At 38.9% G+C, this 16,272-nt stretch overlaps 1 protein-coding gene and 1 long non-coding RNA gene across 9 annotated transcripts in view; both read left to right on the plus strand.

The window, feature by feature from the left end:
* TBC1D4 (TBC1 domain family member 4) overlaps positions 1–16,272 on the plus strand; it is a 209,071-nt gene that overhangs the window by 95,945 nt on the left and 96,854 nt on the right. The gene's annotated exons all lie outside the window — the stretch shown is intronic.
* On the plus strand, positions 1,313–6,808 carry LOC147584697 (uncharacterized). Its single transcript, XR_015252584.1, has 2 exons — positions 1,313–3,471; positions 3,583–6,808. It is a non-coding gene; the product is annotated as an uncharacterized LOC147584697 (long non-coding RNA).

Consider the following 16,272-nt stretch of genomic DNA (forward strand, 5'->3'; position numbering starts at 1 on the left):
CACTGTTAAGGTTCTTCCTGGAATCTCTTCGACCTGACCGACAAGCTGCTGTTTCTGCTGTGCGCATTACCACCAACACGTTTCACCCGTTCTGTTGACACACGACTCCTGCCCTCTTTTCTCCACCCTTCAACGGCAGTTTCCTCACTGTCCTACCTCCCATGAGCATTTTGTTCAGTGGCCATAGCATGTCTACTCCTCAAGCTAATGCCACATAATTTAGGTTTTGGTTTTGGCATCACCCCATTTCCAGACACTGATTTTGTATTGCTTAATGCAACACAAACTCACCCTCAGATTTAGTGGCTTCAAATAACAACATGTGTCTACTCAGCACCTTGGAGTTTGGGTTCTCCTTGGTGAGAGAATAGATGATCTCCCTTCCACATGGCATCTTTACATGGCTACCTTGGGCTTCCTCACAGCATGGTGTCCCATGGCAGTCCACCTTCTTATATAGCTGCTGCTGCTTCTGCAGCTTCTTTCTTCTTTCTTCTTTCTTTTCCAAGAACGAAAGCAGAAGCAGCCAGCCTTCTTAGTGCCTGGGTTCAGACATCCCAGAGTGCTGTACCAGTTGCATTCTGTGTGTCAAAGGGCAAGCCCTGATTGAAGCAGAGGCGAATAGCCCCACCTCCCAGTGAGAGAACTAGAAAGAATTTGAGGCAGTCTCAAGTCCACTGCACTAGGGCAGTTTGTAGTTTAGGTAACTGGTAGATTATGATACTATCTACTTGGACTAAGTTTTCTGGGAAAGTTTCATGGTCTACTTATGGGTATGTTTCAAAGAAAGCAAGTCCAGATTTCAAAGAGACCGTGTTCAAAATAAACAAGCAAACAAACGAACAAAAACAAAGAAAAAGGAGAAGAAACTGGTCCTGCCAAACACACTGACTTACTCTCCCATTCTTTGCCCCCTACACACACCATAGTCCTGTTACTATTTTCATGTCTTCGACCTGTTGCCACAGTTTTCTATCAGCTATAGACAGCATCTCCGTACATTTTTATGTCTGCTGCCCTGCCACTTTAGCTTTTATCTCCTCCATTTCTGCTTTGTCTACTTAAAAAAATTTTTTTAATATAATACTTTTTTTTTCTTTTTTAACGTTTATTTATTTTTGAGACAGGGAGAGACAGAGCATGAACAGGGGAGGGGCAGAGAGAGGGAGACACAGAATCCGAAACGGGCTCCAGGCTCTGAGCTGTCAGCACAGAGCCCGACGCGGGGCTCGAACTCACGGACCGTGATATCATGACCTGAGCCGAAGTCGGACGCCCAACCGACTGAGCCACCCAGGTGCCCCCCAAAAAAAATTTTTTTAAGGAGGGTACACACCTACATGGGGCTTGAACTCATGACCCTGAGATTAAGAGTTTCATGCTGCACTGACTGAGCCAGCCAGGTGCTCCTCTACCTTTTTTTTTTTTTTTTTTTAATTTTGTTAAAATCGATCATTACATGAAGTACCTGTAATTAGTTTCATGCTTGTAGGTTGATTTTAAAATTTGAACATTTAAAATTATAAGTCTCTACCAATTCTTTTTTTTTTTCCTTCTGTGCTTTAATCCTATCCTTAAATTCTTCTTGTATCTCCAGCACACTAACTCATCTTGAAACCCTTTTTTTCCTAGAAACCCTTCAGCTCGAGTCTCTGTTAACCTGTTTCAGGGGGGACCCATGGTGCTGTTCTCTGTGGCATAGCTCTCCAGCGTGGATTCACTATTCCCTACATCTCATGACTTCCTGTTTCTTATTTTACTCTTGTTTTGCTCAAGTATATCTTTAAATAACTTCTCCAAAATCCATATATGGGTAAATCTTCTGAATCTTTTCTTATCTGAAAATGTGTCTATTCTGTGACCACAATTTTTTAAAATATTGTAGGAAAAGAAACACTTAAGTACTCAGAACTTTGTCTCCTAATTATAGCTATAAATAAATGTAAGGGGTGTGAATACTTATTTTTTGTCCCCCACCTAGACTCCCAAGTCTGTGTTATGAGCTCCCATTTGTTCTGTCATTATTGTTTAAGTTTTTATTTTTGGTATTCATAATTTTGAGTTGTAGAAATTGCAATGAGACATTATAGTTATTGGGTGTATTTACTGATAATTAACTACACTAGACAACAGACTAGTAAAATTTTCCCTAAATGGAAATCATTATTGTGAAACAGATAGTCTTTGAGGAAAATAAAAATCCACAAAAATGTTTGGAGTATCCTCTCTTAGTTCTTATTTAATATTCTCTTTGCTTTGTTACTGGAGAAACGTAGATTGCTAAAACTCTTTTTTCAGGAAGGTTTGTCTCTGCAGGTGAACCTGGGCTTTATCTTTTTAAAACATCGTCAACAAGAGCAGTGGTGCTCTTAGGTCAGTTCTGTCACTCCTCCTTTGAAACTGCTGTTGAGATAATAAAAGGTCGAGCTATAAACTCCATTGACAACAGTCATGCCTGGAAGAAAAAATGTGCTTTATTATTTTAGTATAATGAATGAAATTGTCTGTGAGGTTTTACTGAGTTTTTTTCTACGCCTCGGAAGGTGTGAGATTTGACATCGGTGATTTTTAATGAAGGAAACTGGATTAAGCATCCACCTTTTGCATAAATTATAAACATATGAAATGACCTTGTGGAAAAGATTGCTTCGAAGCAGAAACTAAATTAATAGCCGGTCATGAGACCAATAAGGCACTCTGTCGGAAGTCCAGTCAGTGGGTTGCAAAAACAACCTGATCCTGTATATAAATGAGGAGGTTTACTTAAACCGACCAATTAAAATGGAAGGAGCAAAAATTAACTAGTTCTGGAGCCTCAGTACATACGAAGATACCATTTTTCCCCCTCTAAGGGGTTGTGAACTTCATAAACTGTTTATGGGTTTGCTGTATCTGGTGATATCAAGTGATATAAGAAATCTTTATAAATGGCCTTTGCTAGTATACAGATATTTTACTTTAATGTTGGAAGGATGCTTATTGTGACCTGTAAACCTCGCTACTCATTTTTAAAAAAAGTATGTGAGGGGTGCTTGGATGGCTCAGTCAGTTAAGCATCCGACTTTGGCTGAGGTCATGATCTTGTGGTCTGTGGGTTCGAGCCCTGCATTGGGTTCTGTGCTGACAGCTCAGAGTCTGGAGCTGGCTGTGTTCTGTGTCTCCCTCTCTCTGACCCTCCCCCGCTCATGCTCTCTCTCTGTCTCTGTCTCAAAAATAAATAAACATTAAAAAAATTTTTTTTTTAAGTATGTGTGAAGTGCCTAGATGGTTCAGTCGGTTGAGCGTCCAACTTTAGCTCGGGTCATGATCTCACGGTTTGTGAGTTCAAGCCTGACGTAGGGCTTGCTCCCGCTTCAGATTGGATCCTCTGTCCCCTTCTCTCTCTGCCCCTCCCACACTGATGTGCATGTGTGTACTCATTCTCTCTCAAAAATAAATAATAAAACAAAAGAAAAAAAAAGTATGTGAAAAGTTTTTTTTTTTTAGTTTGAAGTCAGCTTTTTGCACATCACTGCTGTTGAGGTACTCCACAGTTAAGAGCCACAGTCTCTATGGGGAGGAGTCAGTGGGGAGAAGTAGCAGGAGATATATCCTTTTCAGCTCTAACCTACTGCCAAGTAGATAGAGACAAGTACGTGCACCTGCAGGGTTCCAATTTCTTTGACTTTTAGGGAACTTATACTTTTATCCTTAAGCTTCCCTCACAAAGCTGCTTTAATACTTAAAGAAATAGCAATATTCATTTCAGAAAATACATTGAAATTTGATGAACTTCTTTTTAATTCACACACTTCTACCCACCAACTTTCTGACCATAAACAATTGTTTGCATACTTGGAAACTTCTATACTGGACGTGATCTTTCTGAAGGCAGTGGTTTTTTATCCCCCTACTGCCAAATCTAGCAAGAGTTTTGCACATATAATTGTGCAATAAGTGTCTGTTGAATGAAATTAATTACATGTGGTCCCATTCCTGTTGTTGTTTTCCTTTAATTCAGTAAACTAACTCATCTTCTAGGCAAGTAAATATCTGAATTATTCAAGAAAGACTCTTACTTATACCATTTAAAGACTTTACCCAAGAATGTGTAACCTACAAATTTCTCTGTTGGTCTGTTGTCTCTTTGTATCAAAAGGTTCATTTTAATATTTGACCTAATGGTTCTGAACAATTTTCAGACTTAAAAATTAGCACATCTCCTTCCCCTGCAATTCCTCAAACCACTGCCAGCAATACAACTTGACAACCTTTTCACACCATACATGTGGATAACTTTGGGAGTAAGGACTGGGACAGGGCTGGGTAACCCCCATCTGCCATGCACTGGAAGTCTGCTGTTTGTAGACATGGCCTATGTATAGAAAGCCAAGTGGCCAGTAGGGGGAATTGTCTGGTAGATCCAGTAGAGCAAAGGATATCCATTGATTCATACTTGTAAAATAGTTGGAACAGGGGGGCATACAATAAGCCCTATATAATATTTATTATATAAATATTAAAGGTTGAGAAAATAGGTGGTTACGTGGAACATTCCAGAGACCAACACAGTAGAATGAAGGCCAAAAGCAAGAAGGCAAGTGTTTGAACAGTGTCTAAGAAGTGACTGCCTCATGTTCAGAGCTTGGCAGCAAAGGGAAGTAATAACTGAGTAGTAACATCAAACAAAGGCTCTGTGTTGTGTGTGTGTGTGTGTGTGTGTGTGTGTGTGTGTATTTTAAATTTAAATTTTCATATGTTTTATGATTACAAAAGAGATGAAGGCCACAGGGAAGAAATGATTGGAAGTCTTAAAGAAGAGGATATATTATACAGTTTGGAGTTTGCAGTAAAGTAGAAATGCATTAGGGGCTCAGTAAAAACGAAGGACTAACTCTAGAGAAGGGAAGAGAAATGTCTTCAGTGGCTCGAGGAAAGTATGAGAAGATAAATGGAGGGATGGGGAGACGGTGTAGTAGAATTTAGAAGCACTTTTAAGAATTTATGCCAGGTGGTCTCATAAGTGCCATTAAATTAAAAATGGATTGTCTGCTGCAGGGAGCCTTCTCTTCTGTCTTTGGATTAAGGTTACCAGAGAATAAATGAAACTATAGGAAATGATCATCTGAGGGTTGTGATAGAGAATGACTTGTGGTAATGAAGTAGAAATAAATTGTGAAGTGTGAAAGACGATATGATGATATTTATGGTACTATTTGGAACATACTATTTAAAATTTCAAATATGGCAATTTTTGTGGTCATTAGGTGTGTATTTTATTTGTTTGTTTATATTTATTATTTTTTATATTTATGTATTTTGAGAGAGAGAGAAAGGGTGAGCAGGAGAGAGGCAGAGAGAGAGGGAGAGAGACAATCCCAAGCGGGCTCCGTGCTGTCAGCTTGGAGCCTAACACGGGGCTTGATCTCACAAATTGTGAGATCATGACCTGAGCTGAAATCAAGAGTCAAATGCTTAACTGACTGAGCCACCCTGGTGCCCCAGGTATGTATGCATTTTAAAATAAGGTGTTTTGATTATTATTCAACAAATATCTATTTTTTGAAAATCTTTGGCTTCATTGGACTTGTATTTTAGTGTGGAAAGACAGATGTTGAAAAACTTAGGAGCAAAATATATCGTATGTTAAATAATGATAATTGTTAAGGAGAAAAATTATGTAGGATGGGGGCAGGGAGGAAGGAATGGAGAAAGGATGAGGTAGTATGAGAGAGAGTTAGTTTTAGGGAGGGTGGCCATTGAAGTTCTCACTGAGAAGATGACAGGTGAGGAATGATCTAAAGGAGGTGGGGGAGAGGGGCAGGAGTTTCACGAACCTAAGGAGGAAGCCTACTGGTCTGTTGAAGGTGTCATAATATGGAGGCCATTTGGCTGGAGCCAACCAAGTAGGGGAGAGTGTAGGAGATGAGCTCAGAGGAATCAGGTAGTGTACACTCTTGCAAGCTGTGAGATGAGATGAAATTACTAAGTGGGTCGGGTGTAGGCAGAAAAGAGGGCCGGTCATGAGCCCTCAGTAGGTCCAAGGTTGAGTTCTGGGAGATGATAAGGAACCAGCAAATGAAACTAGGAAAGGAAAGCCAGGGACGTGGAGGAAAACTAGGACAGTGTGCTGTCTGGAAGCCAAGGGAAGAAAGCATTCCAAAAAGGGAGACATGACCAGGGCTCTCAAAAGAGGACTGAGAATTAAGTGTTGGATTTAGTAATGTGGCAGCCACAGTGTCTGTTCTGATGGGATGATGGGAGCAATTGTCTAACTGATGTGAGTTCAAGAAGGAAAGGGAGAAGTGAGGGGTGCCTGAGTGGCTCACTTGGTTAAACGTCTGACTTCAGCTCAGGTCATAATTTTGCAGTTCGTAGGTTTGAGCCCTGTGTCGGACTCTGTGCTGACAGCTCAGAGCCTGGAGCCTGCTTCAGATTCTTTGACTCCTTCTCTCTCTGCCCCTCCCCTGCTTGTGCCCTCTCTGTCTGTCTGTCTCTTTCAAAAATAAATAAACATTAAAAAGAAAGAAAGGGAGAAGAGAATATAGAGAGAGTGAGTGCTAGTAACTTTTCCAAGGAGTTCAACTATGACTGGAGGAGAAAGAATTAGCGCTGATAGTTAGAAAAGTGGGATTAAGAGAATTTTTTTAGCGGCGCCTGGTTGGCTCAGTCGGTTAACGGCCAACTTCGGCTCAGGTCATGATCTTGTGGTCTGTGGGTTCGAGCCCCGCGTCGGGCTCTGTGCTGACAGCTCAGAGCCTGGAGCCTGTTTCAGATTCTGTGTCTCCCTCTTTCTCTGACCCTCCTCTGTTCATGCTCTCTCTCTCTCTGTCTCAAAAATAAATAAATGTTAAAAAAAAAAAAGAATTATTTTAGGATGAGAGAAAAAATAGCATGTTTGTAAACCAATGGAGAAGATAAAGTAGAGAAGGAAAAATTGCTGCAGGAGAGAGGGGGTAGAATTGTTACAGCACTGTCCTTAAGTAAGAGGTGATGGCATCTTGAAGTTCAAGGTGTGTGTGTGGTCAGGGAGTGTGGCCTTAGCTAACTCTCTCTGAAGTTCACATGCATCATTCCAAGCCTTGAGGGATTACTGTTGGTAAGTCATAACGTTAGAGTTAGATTCTAGTTTACTTCATTGATTGCATTTTAACTCTGACATTGGTAAATGAGATGCAAATCCCAAAGGTGAATGAAGATTGCTGAAGGTGGCAGTAAGAGAGTCCCCTGGTGTCAGAAGTTAGTGGCATCTTAAAAACACTCTTGATCTCTGGTGCTGGGTTAGTGAGAGAAAGCCCTGTCTCAGTTGATTCCACACCCTGATCTCTCTGGACATAGACTTGATCTCCTGGATATTGAACCGTCTGACCATTAAGACTTGACTTTCCATTTAATCTGTTTTGCTCTTTTCCATTTAAAATTTTTGGCTTAATCACCCATGTTCTGGATTTATTCCTTTTGTGACTTCCGGGACCCCAGACTTCTGATTTGCTGATAATTTTCCATAGTCTTCTGTTTTAAATTGTTAACTTTCAGGCCTTTATCTGCCCACACTTTCTGGTGTCCCTTGTCTCCACTGACTAACACAATTGTCTTGATGCCTAGAATTGATATTCAGTAGCCAACCAGACTATAACAAAATTGACTGGATTATTAAAATTGGATTTATAAATTATAATACTTGCTATTTCTGAATTGATTAAATGATTTCTTAAAATTATAAAATGATTTGATTAGTCTATTTTTTTGTTCTATAGTATTTATTTAGTTTGCTTAACTGTGTCTTATAATCTGTAATATTAAAAAAAAAAAAATGAAACCTAACTCTGGAAATACAACAGTAAAATAAAAGTAAGCTTTTCTACAAACTAGTATGTTACACACAGTGCTTTTTCTGAACAAACAAAAAAGAAAAAACCTAACAGTCGCCTCTGAAATTAACAAAAGTACATAGGGAAGAGATGTGGTTGTGACTTAAATACGAAACATATATACTATGATTAATGCTTTTGTCTTTTTTTCTGAATCTCTTTCAAGGTTGTTTATGACTCATTTTGGCTGCAGGGTAGATAACTGACAGCAGCAGGTCCCGGCTGTGGTGGGAATATTCCTGGCAAAGTATGGTTCTAGTTGTCATAAAGATAGGATTTAAATAAGCATATTGCTGCCCAGTTTTAAGTATAAGAAGAAGGGTCTGGCATATGCAGTCTGTCAACTAAAAAAAATATTTGAACCCAGACTAGATGGTGAGTAACAATACTACCATTTCACGAGTGCTCATCGTGTGCCAAGCATATATACTCTCTAATCCTTACAACAATCATTTTAATAGGTGTCATTAAACCATTTTATACATGAAAAGCCCCTAAAGTTTTAAGAAGTTAATAATAAATTTGCATAAGGCTACACAGCCAGTAAATTGGACAGCAGGTATTGGAGCCTGTTGGAACAATTTTGGAAGGTATTATATTTTGATTATGACTTCTCTGCCCATAAGTTTAGTAGATAATTGAATGCATCTGAGATTAGGTCAGTGTCAAATACTTTCTTACTGTGGGCTTGGTGGAATGCTGTATTACCACAGTTGTCAAATGTGATTGCAGAACTGTGGGGTTCCCTGAGATACTTTCGGTGGGTCACCAAACTCTTCCTAATGTGAAGATGTTATGTGTTCTTCTCACTGTGTTGACATTTGCATGGCTGGTACATAAACCATGGTAGATAAAACTGCTTGTGCTTTTCTGTGAATCAATGTAGTGGCACCAAACTCTACTAGTGGTCACTGTATTCTTCACCACCAAGAGTTCACAGTTCAAAAAAATTATACATCTACTAACTATATGTACATATGAGACTAAAATTTCAGTAGTGGTAGTCTCTGCATGAATATTTTCTTATTTGTACTTATCTTTATGACTTTATTTTTTTAGTGAGGTTATATCATTAAAGAAAACAAAGCAATATAAAAACCACATTTGATTATTTTACAGTATGTGTTATTTTTATAAAAACATATGAAACTATAGTAAACATATAATGTGATCATAAAACAGTTGAATCCTGCCTGTTTAAGAAGGTATTACTGGGCGGGGGGTGGGGGTGGTTCTGGGTGGCTGGGTTGGTTAACCATCCAACTTGATCTCAAGTCATGATCTCACAGTTCGTGGGTTCAGGACCCTAGTCAGGCTCTGTGCTGACAGCTCAGAGACTGAAGCCTGCTTCGGATTCTGTGTGTGTGTGTGTCTCTCTCTCTCTTCCCCTCTCCAGCTTGTGCTCTCTCTCTGTCTCCCAAAAATGAATAAACATTAAGAAAAATTAAACAAACAAAAAAAAAGTGTTACTGGTAGCTTGACCAAGTAGATACTGGTATTTGACAATGCAGCCATATGTGAACAGCTTTACTAGTCCTTTTGTTTTCTGTCTAGTATTAATGAATAAGCCCTGGAAGATGGAATTATAATGATGTTTATAAAAATACTTTAAATTGTTTCAGATCATAGCAGGACATGGTGACTTTCTGGTGTACACAGTTAATCACAAGTCAGTACTGACATAGATGTGACAGTTTTGATGTCTAGTTTTTAGTATTAATCACACAGCCTTTGATCTCATCCTTTTCTCAATTTGAAAATTGTCATCTTCACTTTCTTGCTTCAGTTAAGATGATTTAGTGAGTGGGTTAAGTAAATCTGCAGAATCTAGGGCAGTGTCTTATCAGTAAAATGAAGATAATAATAGAATTATCTCAAAGGATGGTTCTGAGGATTAAAAGAGATAAAATATACAAAGCATTTAGAACAGTGCCTGGAACATAACAAGTACTTGATAAACATTAGCTATTTTTTACTAGAAAGTGCACAAAGTCCATAGAAAATATTATTTATGAAGGTTTAACTTTGCCGAATACTCACTTACAAATTGTTCATGTGTTTAAATTATCAGTGGTCACACAAAGGCTCTCATAGCTTTTCTTTTTGAAGTGGGCATCTGCTTTTCAGGTGGCCTTCATAATTTGATTAGTACAGTTTTCCCAAGTGAAAACACTGTGGGTTTAGGCAAGAACCTGGTTAGTACTCTGATTTAGGAAGATGAGCAGAGCCACCATTTTCTCCTTGATTATGTGTTTGCTTATTCATTTGTTCACTTGTTTTGCAAACATATATTGAGTAGGAGCCATATGTGGTAAGCCTGGTGCTGGGGATAGAGTAAAAAGGCATGAGACACATCTGTGGTGGGGGGAGATACCTTTGGGGGGCTAAATATAGCACGCTAAGTGCTCTTGGGGGTGGTGTGGGGTGGGGAAGCGCTGAGTGCGGTAGGTGATTTGGAGGGAAGTCTTGCTGTTTGCTGCTGGGCGCTAGGGTCAGGCAACAGTTGGAAAGGGCAAGGGAGGGAAGTTTCTCTGATGGGAAACAGTGGCAAAAGGGCTTTCAGGCTGAAGAGCGGCATGGCCCTTTTCTTCTCACTTGTTTCTGGTTCTCTCAGGACATCTTATCATCTGCTGATATGCCCTAGAGGCAGTTTGCATGGAAGATTTATTAGTGATCTTTTAATGTTCTTCATATTCTAAAAACTTTTTTTTTTACATTTATTTTTGAGAAACAGAGTGAGACAAAGCGTGAGCAGGGGAGGGGCAGAGAAAGACAGAGACACAGAATCCGAAGCAGGCTCCAGGCTCTGAGCAAGTGGTCAGCACAGAGCCCGATGCGGGGCTCGAACCCACGGACTGTGAGATCATGACCTGAGCCAAAGTTCGCCACTCAACCGACTGAGCCACCCGGGCGCCCCAATGTTCTTCATATTCTATTCACTAGGCTCAAAGAGACCTTATGTGTTTATCCAATATTTATAGTCTCCAAAATTTTTAGGTATATTTAATAAAGGCAAGAGGGTTCCTGAAAGATTTTTCTGTAGGTTCTTTTAACCACACTGAAATTTGTTTGTTTTTAGATGTAAGGATTATTTTTATTCGTCTACTTGTTTTTAGATTTAAGGATTATTTTTATTCGTCTACTTCAGAAATGTTGAAGGAATACTCTTTAAGTTCTTTTTTTTCCTGAATCAACCCATAAACTTGTAGACGAATCATAAGAAAGCTGTTTAACTGGTATTTGTATGAAGAAGTCTTTTATTGTAATTGGATATTCAAATCTTTGGGCTCATTTTTGTGTCTTTTGCAATGAATGGGTTTTTGTTTTTACTGCTTTTTCCTTCATCTTTTCATTTTGCCAAGTTGAAGTTGAGTATTTGAGATACTGTCAAGTTGATTTGGTGTAATGCTGCAGGGCTGTCCAGGAAGGAGTATGTTAGTTCACTGGTGATAAGTTTAGAAATGGTTTAAATGCTGGAGAGCAGTAGATGAAAACGAATAGTTCAGGAAGCCGACAGACTGCAGGAAATACATAATGAGATGAGAGAGACTACTAGGAAAGGAATTTAGAATCTTCTAGGAGACACAAGGCAAGAAGATTAATTATATACAAGTGAGAATGTAATAAGTACCATGAGGATGAAAAGAATGTCTTAGAAGTTTATTCAGTGAATATTTATTTAGTGCTTACTGTATGCTGTTTGTGTGTGTGGGGAGAACATTTCTATTTAAAGAATTCAGGATAGCATTTGCATAGAGTTCATGTCACTTAACTTCACCCTTGAAGGATACATAGAGAACAGAATTCTAAAGCAATGCCATTCCGCTGAAATATAATGTGAGCTATATATGTAAAATTTAAAACGTTCTAGTAACCATATTAAAAGAAGTAAAAAGAAATAGGTGAGATTAACGTACCTTATTTAAGCCATCATGTCCAAAATGTTATGATTTAGACATGTAATAAAACAATTACTAATGAAATATATTGCATTTTAGTAGTAAGTCCTTGAAATCCAGTAGGTATGTTACATTTCCAGCACCTCTGAATTCAGAATCTAAATTTGCACTGGAAATGCTGGATCTATATTTAGAGTACATTAAACTTAAGGGTTGGAAAAGAAGATTGACATAGCAATTTGTTCCAATCATACTTTAAAGTTTCTAGTAACTGAATAGGGCATCTGTTTTAAAATTTGCATGTAAATTGATTAACATTATTAGAATTTTAAAATTCTTTCTGTGGTTGTACTAGACTCATCCCAGGTGCCCAGTAGCCACTTGTAGCTATGAGCTAACCTATTGGACTGGACAGTCCTAAATGATTGAAAAGAAAGCTTTTGTAGGTAGACTAGCACATGCATTGACCTCTTCTTCTGTAGTGTTGGAGAATAAAGCACAAAAGCACGTGGCTATAGCAGTCACCCTTGCAGGGTCCCAGCCCTCACAAATGCTGTATTTCCCAGAGACAGTGTGGGGCATATTTGACATTTAGCTGCGTCACCCTGTTTGAAGTTGAAGGTTCTGTTTGAAGTTGAAGGCTCTCCACTCCACCCTGCAAGTAGTTTTTGATATTTGGTAGCTGGCTAGGAACAGGAGGATTCCACTGTGTTACACGGAAGGTATAATGTTAATACTTTAAACCAGCCACAAACGTTTCTGTTATACCTCCTATATACCACTTTTGAAGTCAGGCATCTCTATAATACAGACTCCAAAAGATTAAAATGAAAAGTTACAGACAACATAGTTAACTGTAAGCTGCTCAGTAAATTCTTATAATGAGACAAATGCTGGTTTAAAAGGTGACTGTTCCCTGTGTTTGTCATGCCGGAATGAATTGACTGTATTTCCCAAGATGAAACATAATTAACAATTTAATTTATCTTAACTGTACTTATTAGTTGGTCTTAGTGCTTTGTGATTACACCAGAATAATATGTGTAGGAGCCCACCACTGTTTGAAATAACTTTTAGGTGGTTATTTGTGGGTTGCTCCACAGACATGTATCTCTCTCTACAGACATGTAAAAGTTTACATAGAGACCACCAGACTAACATGGCTCTATTTGGAAAAAATACTTACAAATTTCAGTGATGACTGTAGACGCAGCTTACTGATAGTACTATCAGAAGTGCTTTATTATCTTTGACTGAGAAGTTATAGTCCCATGACTGTCTTTGAGGGTTGATCATAAGGTTTTTGACTTCTTCAATTGGGAAAGTTTCGGAACAATTAGATCAGTCTTATATTTAAGGGCATATTTCTTCAGCTTTGACTTGAGCCCTTTCTTTTTAGAATGATTATATGATTTAAATACATCTGACATATGTATCTCTAGTTTGTCTTAATTGGGGGGCTCTGACTGATGCCTTTTCTCTGATAGTTCATTGGGAATCATGGCAGGAATGCACGTTGTTCTTGATTCAGTCTGTTCTTTCTTCTTTAGTGATAGAATTCTATTCTAGGTACATGGCCATTCAGAGTCAGGACTACATTTCTTAGCCTCTCTTCCTGCTAGGAATCCCTCTAGTTTTGACCAGTGGGATGCACACAGGATTTTTATGTGGCAGCTTTTTAAAGAAAGTGTTCATTATGTGCATGTGTGTGTGCCTGCGTGCCTGTGTGCCTGTGTGCGTGTGTGCGTGTGTGCGTGTGTGTGTGTGTGTGTGTGTGTGTGTGTGTGTGTTGCGAGGGGCATACCCTTGCTCTCTTTTTCTCATTATTCTTTCCTTCTTTGCGTCCTGCTTCCTGGAATTCACTTGCCACTCTTTTGGACCATGAGTGGTCCCCAAATTCAGAACAAGAAGGTAGAAAGTGCCTGCATCTTTGATATTTAATGACATGATGAAGTACCAAAACAAGCTTGTATTGCACACTGGACTTTAATGTGAGAGGCAATTGAACTTGTGTTTTCTGTAACCAGTTGTTATTTTGGATTTCATCATGGCAGATGAACCCAATCCCAGCAATCCACATAGACTTGTATAGTAGTAGGACTCTTAGAGGCGAAGGTGAAAACCACCACCCATATGAAAGGATTCTGCGTGGCCCCTAGAATTGGAGGAGAGCAGGGGCTAATTAGCCACACTTCCAAGGATGTCTACAGCCAGGGACATGACCTCACAGGGCTCTTTCTCTTCATCTCTTGGTTTTAATTTTCTTTTCATTTCACGTTTCATTTCTGTGTTACCCTAGACTAGCTTTCTCCAGCAAAGGGATATGGCCACCTGTGGTACCAGTCTAACTTCCTCAATAGCTTGAGGATGTATATTGAAAACAGCTAGTCTTGTTTTCTGTTTGAAAAATATTAGGGAGTGACTCAGATTGACCAGTCTTGTGTCACATACCCACCCCTGTGTCTGTCACTGGTCCAGCTTGGATTACATGCCCTTCATTGTGGCCTACTTTGTGGGAGATAGAGAGATTGGGCCAGTGTGAGGTTGTGTACAAGGGTTGGCAACATCTTCTTGAACTATTTGTTGTAAATTAAGATTGGTGCCATTTAGATAAAACAGTGCCTAATTCAGCTGATAAGTCGTTCATAAAGGATTTATGATAAGAATATTATTCTTCCTTGAAAATAGTCCATATATGAAAAAAATGAGGACTGCTAGTTTACTTTGAATTTACTTTCTGACTCTGAAGTTGTGAATTTGGCAAGATATAGCTCAGATCCCGTTTTTGGAATTTTTATGAAGATGAATTCTGGCCATGTTAACATACTATGCAGGCAAGTTATTAGTAGCCATTGAACAGATTTCCTGAATTTATCTTCAGTCATGTTGATTGTAATTGACCCATTGGTGTAATCATGAATTCATTTAATAGATAGGAGGAGATGTTTTTTCAATGTCTATTTTAATTTTATTTTTTTTTTGAGAGAGAGAGAGAGAGAGAGAGAGAGAGAGAGGCAGAGAGAGAGGGAAACAGCAGATCCAAAGTGATCTCTGCACTGACAGCAGAGAACCTGATGCGGGGTTTGAACTCACCAACTGTGAGATCATGATCTGAGCTGAAGTCGGACGCTTAACCAACTGAGTCACCCAGGTGCCCCTGAAGCATTTTGAGTATTAGAAAATTAAGGCTATTATATAATGAAAAACATTTCAGTGTCACATATTCTCTTTAAAATTCTAAAGTGAGAGTTATCCTCAAGGAATTAAAATTTGGCAGTTCAATGTTTGACATACGTGAAATTTGTTAAGTAAAAATACTTTTCTTTTGTGGGAGGTAGGGGAGCTTTCATATGCTGAGTTACCAAAGTTTACTTGAAATCTTAAGAGAATCATGGAAGATCAATTAATTGAAAGGTAATGGTGTCATGTGATTGAGTTGTGTCAAAGGGGATAGGAGATAGATCTCTGTCTACAGGACATATTCTTGGGTGAATAGGGCCTGGTTTGTAATGGGCAAAGGCTACTTATGACAGTGCCCTCTTTCCAGGTGGCTTTCAAGCAACATGGTGACATTTTAGAGACTTCAAAAATAGAGGTTTATTTCTTTGGAAGTATTATATTTATTAATCTGGTTTCAGTCAAATGTCTATGAGATGCCTAGAAAGGATGTTTTCTTCAGGACTCTTAAAGGCTCAAACTTCCTACTGTTTTCTGCAGTCAATAAGAAACGGGGTTGAGTCACTGAAATCATTATATGCTCTCTTTTGGTATTTAGTCAGACCACACAAGGCACGGGGTGGGGGGAGGTGAGAATGGGGGAAGAGATCTTTGATATTTAATGAACAAAGAGGAATATCTTTGAAAAGCTAGTATGGGTTCTAAAAAAAAGTATTTTCTGATCAGAATCTTTTCTAGGTGATGTTCACCATAGTCACAAACAAGAAGAAAGAATGAGGACCAGAAATGAAAGTCTTGCTGTAAGATTTGATTATACATACTAATTTTTCATTGTACTAGGAGCAGCCGTATCAGGCATACTCCATTATGACTTATGTTGTTTGCAGGAGTTTAATTCTACTCTGGGATTGGAGATAGCGTAGTATAGAGCTCCAGCATGCATAGTCACTGTGTGGACACTGTATTTTTTCCTTCACCCACGGAAAATGCCAGCCGAGGTCAGAGATTAGGCATCTGCTTGCTTACTAGTGTCCTTCTTTCCAGCCTAATACTGGAAATAAGTGAACGCACGTTTTCCTTTTTATCCTGGAGTAGCCAGCAGTTAGGACTTTTCTTCTTTGAAGAAGGGAGACCTATGCACATTTAGCAGTTAATGTGTGCACATTAACCCACGTCTCTGAAACAACGTTCAAGAATTTCATATTATTTTCATTTGCAAGGTGAGAATTCCGTTGTAGTGGTATGAATATCTGAAGTAGTAAGGAAGGCCAGGACAAAAATAGGTTTCTGAGAAAGGCATGGCGTTTTTTGCTTCCTGATACTATTCCAGCTTTATCTACTGATCT

The sequence above is a fragment of the Puma concolor genome, chromosome A1, assembly GCF_028749965.1.
Source record: "Puma concolor isolate L17-30 chromosome A1, mPumCon1.1.hap2, whole genome shotgun sequence".
Lineage (NCBI taxonomy): Eukaryota > Metazoa > Chordata > Mammalia > Carnivora > Felidae > Puma > Puma concolor.